Source organism: Malania oleifera, chromosome 1 (genome assembly GCF_029873635.1).
Source record: "Malania oleifera isolate guangnan ecotype guangnan chromosome 1, ASM2987363v1, whole genome shotgun sequence".
Lineage (NCBI taxonomy): Eukaryota > Viridiplantae > Streptophyta > Magnoliopsida > Santalales > Ximeniaceae > Malania > Malania oleifera.
This window is the reverse complement of record NC_080417.1, coordinates 127,547,251-127,553,574: the sequence shown is the minus strand read 5'-3', so window position 1 is coordinate 127,553,574 and position 6,324 is coordinate 127,547,251.

Here is a 6,324-nt window from a genome sequence, read left to right as displayed (position 1 = left end):
ATAAATGAAAATTTAGATGTAAAAAAATTAATTTAGTGGGACCGCATAAAAAAAATCCTTTGATACAAATAAAAACATATTGCCTCCTCGTGTTAATATTAGTTTCTGTGTTTGAATTGATGAGAAGAGACATGAAATAAGAGAGTTACTTGTTCTTTAATTTAAATTAAAAAATATTTTAATTTAATTAAAAATAATTATGAGTAATTATAGAATCAGGAATTATAGAAATCCACCGAACAAAATTGATTATTCTCGGTACGTTAGTTATATGCGGTGCTTGCTGAGAATTCCTTTGAATGTTTTGATTGGCCTTGTTTTGGGATCCAAATTTACGGAATCAGGAAAAAAAAATTCCATGGGATTGAATGGGATCTCGGTTGCAATTTTCGAGCAACCCATCCAGTCGTAAACAAGAGAGGGACTAACAGAGGTTTTCACATTCAGTTTACGCAATATCACATGGAGATTCAAACTCTTAACATCATTATTATTTGGTGTTATTTTGTACTTGTGCTGTTATTGGCAGTCTTTTCCTTTTTTCTCTGTGTGCATCTATTATTATAAGTTCATACGACTAACCAGTGTATCTTCCTGCTTCTTGTGCATAACAGTGCGGACTCTCCAAAAAATATCCACAAAGTTAAACGTCCCTAATTGGAGCTTCAACCAAAATTCTTGCAGAGAGGGCCATTCTCTAAAAAAGACATATAGTAATACCAGTTTGCGCAATATCAGATGTGACTGCTCTTTTGACAAAAATACTGTTTGCCATGTCAAAACTATGTAAGTTCTTTTTTATCCTCGTCTTACTTTTCGTTTAAGAAACTCACCCTCGCGCACTCTAGCACATGCACTTTGTAAGGGCATATGTTCATGCGGACACATGTAAATAATGTTACATTCGAGGATTATGTTTTTCTTGCTCAGGGTGGGGTGAGAAGTATTGGTGTGATTAGCAAAAAACCTATACTAAATTGTGAAAATTTCTTCAAATTCTATTTAAAACCATAAATTTTGTCAGCCCCAGTGATGTATGACGTCAACTGAAATTCGGAAACAGAGAAAAGAAGATAATAAGAATAGAGACTGCAGAAGGCAGAACAGATAACAGTGAAGAAATTAAGGACAGCTGGGAGTTAGAGAAGAGTAGAACTAGAGAGAAATTGGATAGAACCGAACAGAGATAGGCAGGAGGGAGGAGGAAGGAGAACAGGAGGAAGAAGGAAAGGAGAGGGAGAGTGCACTGGAGAGAGACAGAGAGAGGAAAACTGACAGGGAATTCTCAAATCAGATCGCTAATTGTTCCATATAAAAAACAATCACACTACTTATACGCCCAATACTACAAGTGTACAACTAACACAAATAATTTAAAATAGCCCAACTGAAAAGAAAATTACAGAATAACCCCAAAGTACTTAAAAACACACAAAATTTTGATTTCGACTCAAATTTCGAAGCTCCAAAAATCCGAAAATTTCTATTGTGATTTGAAAAAATAATGGAAATTAGTAGTAAAGCATGGAATTCTTTGTGAAACTTTAGAATTGGTTAACAAACATAATAATATAAGTTTTAGGACTAATATATTACATATTAAATACATCTATGTTTTGCATGAGTTGGAAAAATTGTAAAATAGTACTTGTATCAAACATATTTGTAAAATAATGTACATTAAACATATTCAATTAATACAAATGAAATTCATAAATCATTTAAATATTATTTATTATACAAATAATGATAATTTAGACATGAATGGTTAAATAAAATATTACTGTAAGTTTATTTTTTCATATAATTTCAAAAGCACTTGTAATAATCTTTTGTTTTGATAAAATAAATAAAATAAATTAAGAGAGAAATTTCACTTCACTCCTAAATCTCTCATTTGAATTCCGACAAAATTTTATTGTATGGTTAAAATTTCGACAAGTTTTGCTAAAATTTTGATTTTTCGATAAATTTCGGATGATTTGTTGAGATTTCGACGGAAATTATGCAAGATAGAAATCAACTGCCATTTCGATTTCGGGGGTGATGAAAATCGGAAATTTTGACAATTTCATGGAAATTTAAGACCGTGCTGATAGGAAAGAAATATAAATTTAAATGAACAATTTATGCCCCAATATCATGGAAATAATTTTTAACTGTTACTCGTGCTTGTGCACACGTGTCCAAGGGCACCTTACATTTCATTTGACTTTGTGACCAGAATTTCACTTTCATTGTTAATATGTGGCTGATTAATGCAGGACTGCCAAAAGATCAAATTATTTCATTTGCTCATCAGCTAATCATTTCTTATTTTTTCTTTTTGATAAAACATTCCTGCTTGGATCGTAGCTGGCTGATGGGTCTCAACTTAGATGGAGTTTTTCCTGCAGAATTTGGAGATCTTAGTCACCTACAAGAAATGTAAGTGGACCATTTTTTTTTTTCATTGAAAAGTCAAATGACTTGTTCATTTTATTTCCATTAATTTGTTTCATTTATTAATTAGATACACTTGGAGTATGAATTTTAATTCCTTATTGAAGATATATGGATGCTCATGAGTTCCAATTCACATCCTTAGGACTGATAATATTTAGTGAGTTCCTATAAAAAAGTCAAAGTCTTTTTTGTATTCTCAGCACTTTCCAGCAGAGACGTTTCATGATTTTAGTAAATAGTCTAGTTTATTATTATTATTATTTTTTATTTTTTTTAATATAAGTGACTACAGGATGCAATAATACTACCCACTTTCATGTTGAAGTTTTGCTTAAAGGAATATGGACTGCATCAATTCCTTTGCACATATCTTGATTTCCATAGATTTGCAAATTTAATTGATTGCACCATTAGCTCACAAGACACATTATAATGAAGAGAAAGAGAACAAGCTAAATTGCTGCATATTTTGTGAATGCAGCGATCTCACTTACAACTATATTAGTGGCTCAATTCCTGCGAGTTTGTCTTAGACCTCTCTCACTAGTATGTATGTATTTTTTACAACTTTATCTAATATTTTTTTTGAGCATATATATTTTTTTAATTGAAAACTTGTCTTTCAATGGCTCATTGAACAGTTTTATAGTTGGAAATTTTGTAACTATTGATACATTTACAGATCCATTTTGGGAAACCGCATTAGTGGTTCAATTTCTAAGGAAATTGGGGACATTGCTACTCTTTAGCATCTGTAAGTATTGATATTAGGTTTGTTGTTTTTTTGTCCCGCATTGGTAGAATACTTCCACCTTAGTATAAAAGGTGGTTTTGAATTTTTTTTATATTATTTGTCCCACATTGGAGAGAAGTGTTTTTTAGACTTGAGGTTGAAGCTATATAAAGAGGTCAACTCTTTATTTGTAAAACACACCTCCAAGTTGTACTTTGTCAAGAAGTAGTGGATTGATCGTCGGCGCCCGAGGACGTAGGTAATTCTATACCGAACCTCGTAAATTTCTTGTCCTGTTTTTTTATTGCTTTATTATTAGTTTCTGCATTGCTTTAATTTCTTTTATATTCAATAGCAATAGTTGTAGTATTGGTGTTTGGCACAAGTGGGGTGCCCGACACAACAATTGGTATCAGAGCTAGGTTGAATAGTGTTGATACGGAGGTGTTCCTCTGTTAGGATCCTTGATTCCACGTTTGATGTCTAAGAAAGACCTTGTCTAAGCGAGTGCTCAGAGACCATTGCGGCTCAGTCGCTCCCTGGAGGTCGGCTTGGTCAAAGTGGAATTTTATAGGATAAAACAGAGTAGACACAGTTGGTACGTACTATTCATCCTAGGCCTTTTGCTTTGTTGGTTGCTATTGAATATATAGAAGATGGCAGAAACTAGTGCAGAAGTAGAAGAAACTCTGTCCACACGAACTCCAGCCCCTTTAGCTTCGACATCATCATCGAAAAATGATAGCTAATGCTCGGTTTGAGGTGGAGAAATTTGATGGTACCAATAATTTTGGTATGTGGCAATGTGAGGTAATGGACATCTTGTATCAACAAGAACTAGATATTGTTTTGGATGATAAATCGATAGATATGGGTGATAGAGATTGGGAAAAGATCAATCGTCAGGCATGTGGTACGATTTGTCTGTGTCTCGCCAAAAATCAATAATATTATGTTATGAGGGAGACATCTGCAAAGAAATTGTGGAAGACATTGGAAGATACATTTATGACCAAGAGTCTGGAAAATCGGCTCTATTTGAAAAAGAAATTGTTTCGCTTCCAATATCAACCAGGTATTTTGATTAATGACCACATAAATGCTTTCAATAAAATTTTGGCCGATTTGTTAAATTTGGATGAAAAGGTGAAAGATGAGGATAAAGCCATATTGTTATTGAATTCTCTCCCTGATGAGTATGAACATTTGACCACCACTTTATTGTATGGGAAAGATAAAGTTACTTATGATGCTGTTTGTACGGCATTGATTAGTACTGAATGCAGAAAGAAGGATGAGAGGGTCCATAAGGAAACAGCAGAAACACTAACAATAAGGGGACGTTCTCAGAGTCATATGCCTGGAAGGAAAAGTAAATCTCATGGGAGGAGTAAATCTCATGGGAGACTTGCTAAAGATGAATGCGCCTTTTGTCGTGAGAGAGGGCATTGGAAGAAAAATTGCCCTAAATTACAGCAGAAGAATAAAGGCAAAGCACATTCTAATGCCAATATAGCTAATGATGATGGAAGTGAGTCAGATTTTTCTCTTGTTGGAACATCTTCGTCACATTATTTTGGTGAGTTGATTTTGGATTCTGGTTGTTCCTATCACATGTGTCCCAATAGGGGATGGTTTTCTAATTTTGAAGAATTAGATGGTGGGGTTGTTTTTATGGGAAATGATAATACTTGTAAAACAACTGGAATAGGAACAATACAGTTGAAATGTCAAGATGGAACTATTAAGACCTTGACTGATGTTAGGTATGTTCCAAGCCTAAAGAAGAATCTGATTTCATTGGGTGTTTTAGAATCTAAAGGGTTCACTATCATTTTGAAAGATAGAACCTTAAAGTTTAAATCAGGTGCGCTGGCGGTGATGAAAGGAATAAGGAAAAATAACTTGTATTATTTACAAGGTAGTACAGTTATTAGCTCAGCAGCTGTTGTTTCTGAGAAAGATGCAGGTTCAGATACAACCAAGTTATGGCATACGCGATTAGCACATGCAGGAGAAAAATCTTTGCAACAATTAGCTAAGCGAGGTTTGTTAAAAGGTGCAAAGGTGTGCAAACTTGAATTTTGTGAGCATTGCATTCTCGGAAAACAAACTAGAGTGAAATTTGGCACAGCAATCCACCAGACTGAAGGTATTTTAGACTACATCCATACAGATGTATAGGGGCCCACAAAAACGGCTTCATTGGGTGGTATGCATTATTTTGTCACTTTTGTTGATGATTTTTTTAGAAGAGTTTGGGTGTATTCTATGAAGCATAAAAATGAAGTGTGTGATATTTTCCTTAAGTGAAAAAAATTAGTTGAAACTCAAACTGGAAAAAAGATTAAACGGCTCAGATCAGATAATGGTGGTGAATACACGAGTGACCCGTTTATGAAGATATGTCAGGATGAAGGTATTGCTCGACACTTCACAGTTCGAAATACACCACAGCAGAATGGGGTGGCAGAGTGCATGAATCGGACTTTGCTGGAGAAAGTTCGATGTATGTTGTCTAATGCTGGGTTAGACAAAAGGTTTTGGGCTGAGGCTGTAAGATATGCGTGTCATCTCATCAATCGTCTACCATCATCTGCAATAGGGGGAAAAACACCCTATGAGGTATGGTCTGGAAAGCCTGCTAGTGATTATGATTCTTTACATGTATTTGGTACTATGGCTTATTATCATGTTAAAGAATCTAAGTTGGATCCAAGAGCCAAGAAAGCAATATTCTTGGGGATGAGTGCAGGAGTCAAAGGATACCGTCTTTGGTGTCTAGAGACGAAAAAAATGATTTTAAGTAGAGATGTAACTTTTGATGAACTTGCAATGATGAAGAAAACAATACGCAAGGAGTCACGAGTTGAAGAGAAGACCATTGGTACTCAACAACAGGTGGAAGTTGAGACAATTTGGGAAACCCAGTGAGAAATGAGACTACACAAGGTAACTCTCCAGTTATGGTGGGGAATAATGTACAAGAAGAGGAGATTTCAATTCGAGAATCTTCACAGCAACAAGAATCAATTGTTTCTCAAAGGCCAAGGCGAGAAATTCGAAAACCTGCTCGGTATACTGATATGGTGGCCTATGCACTTCCAGTTGTGGATGATAATGTTCCTTACACTTTCAAAGAATCA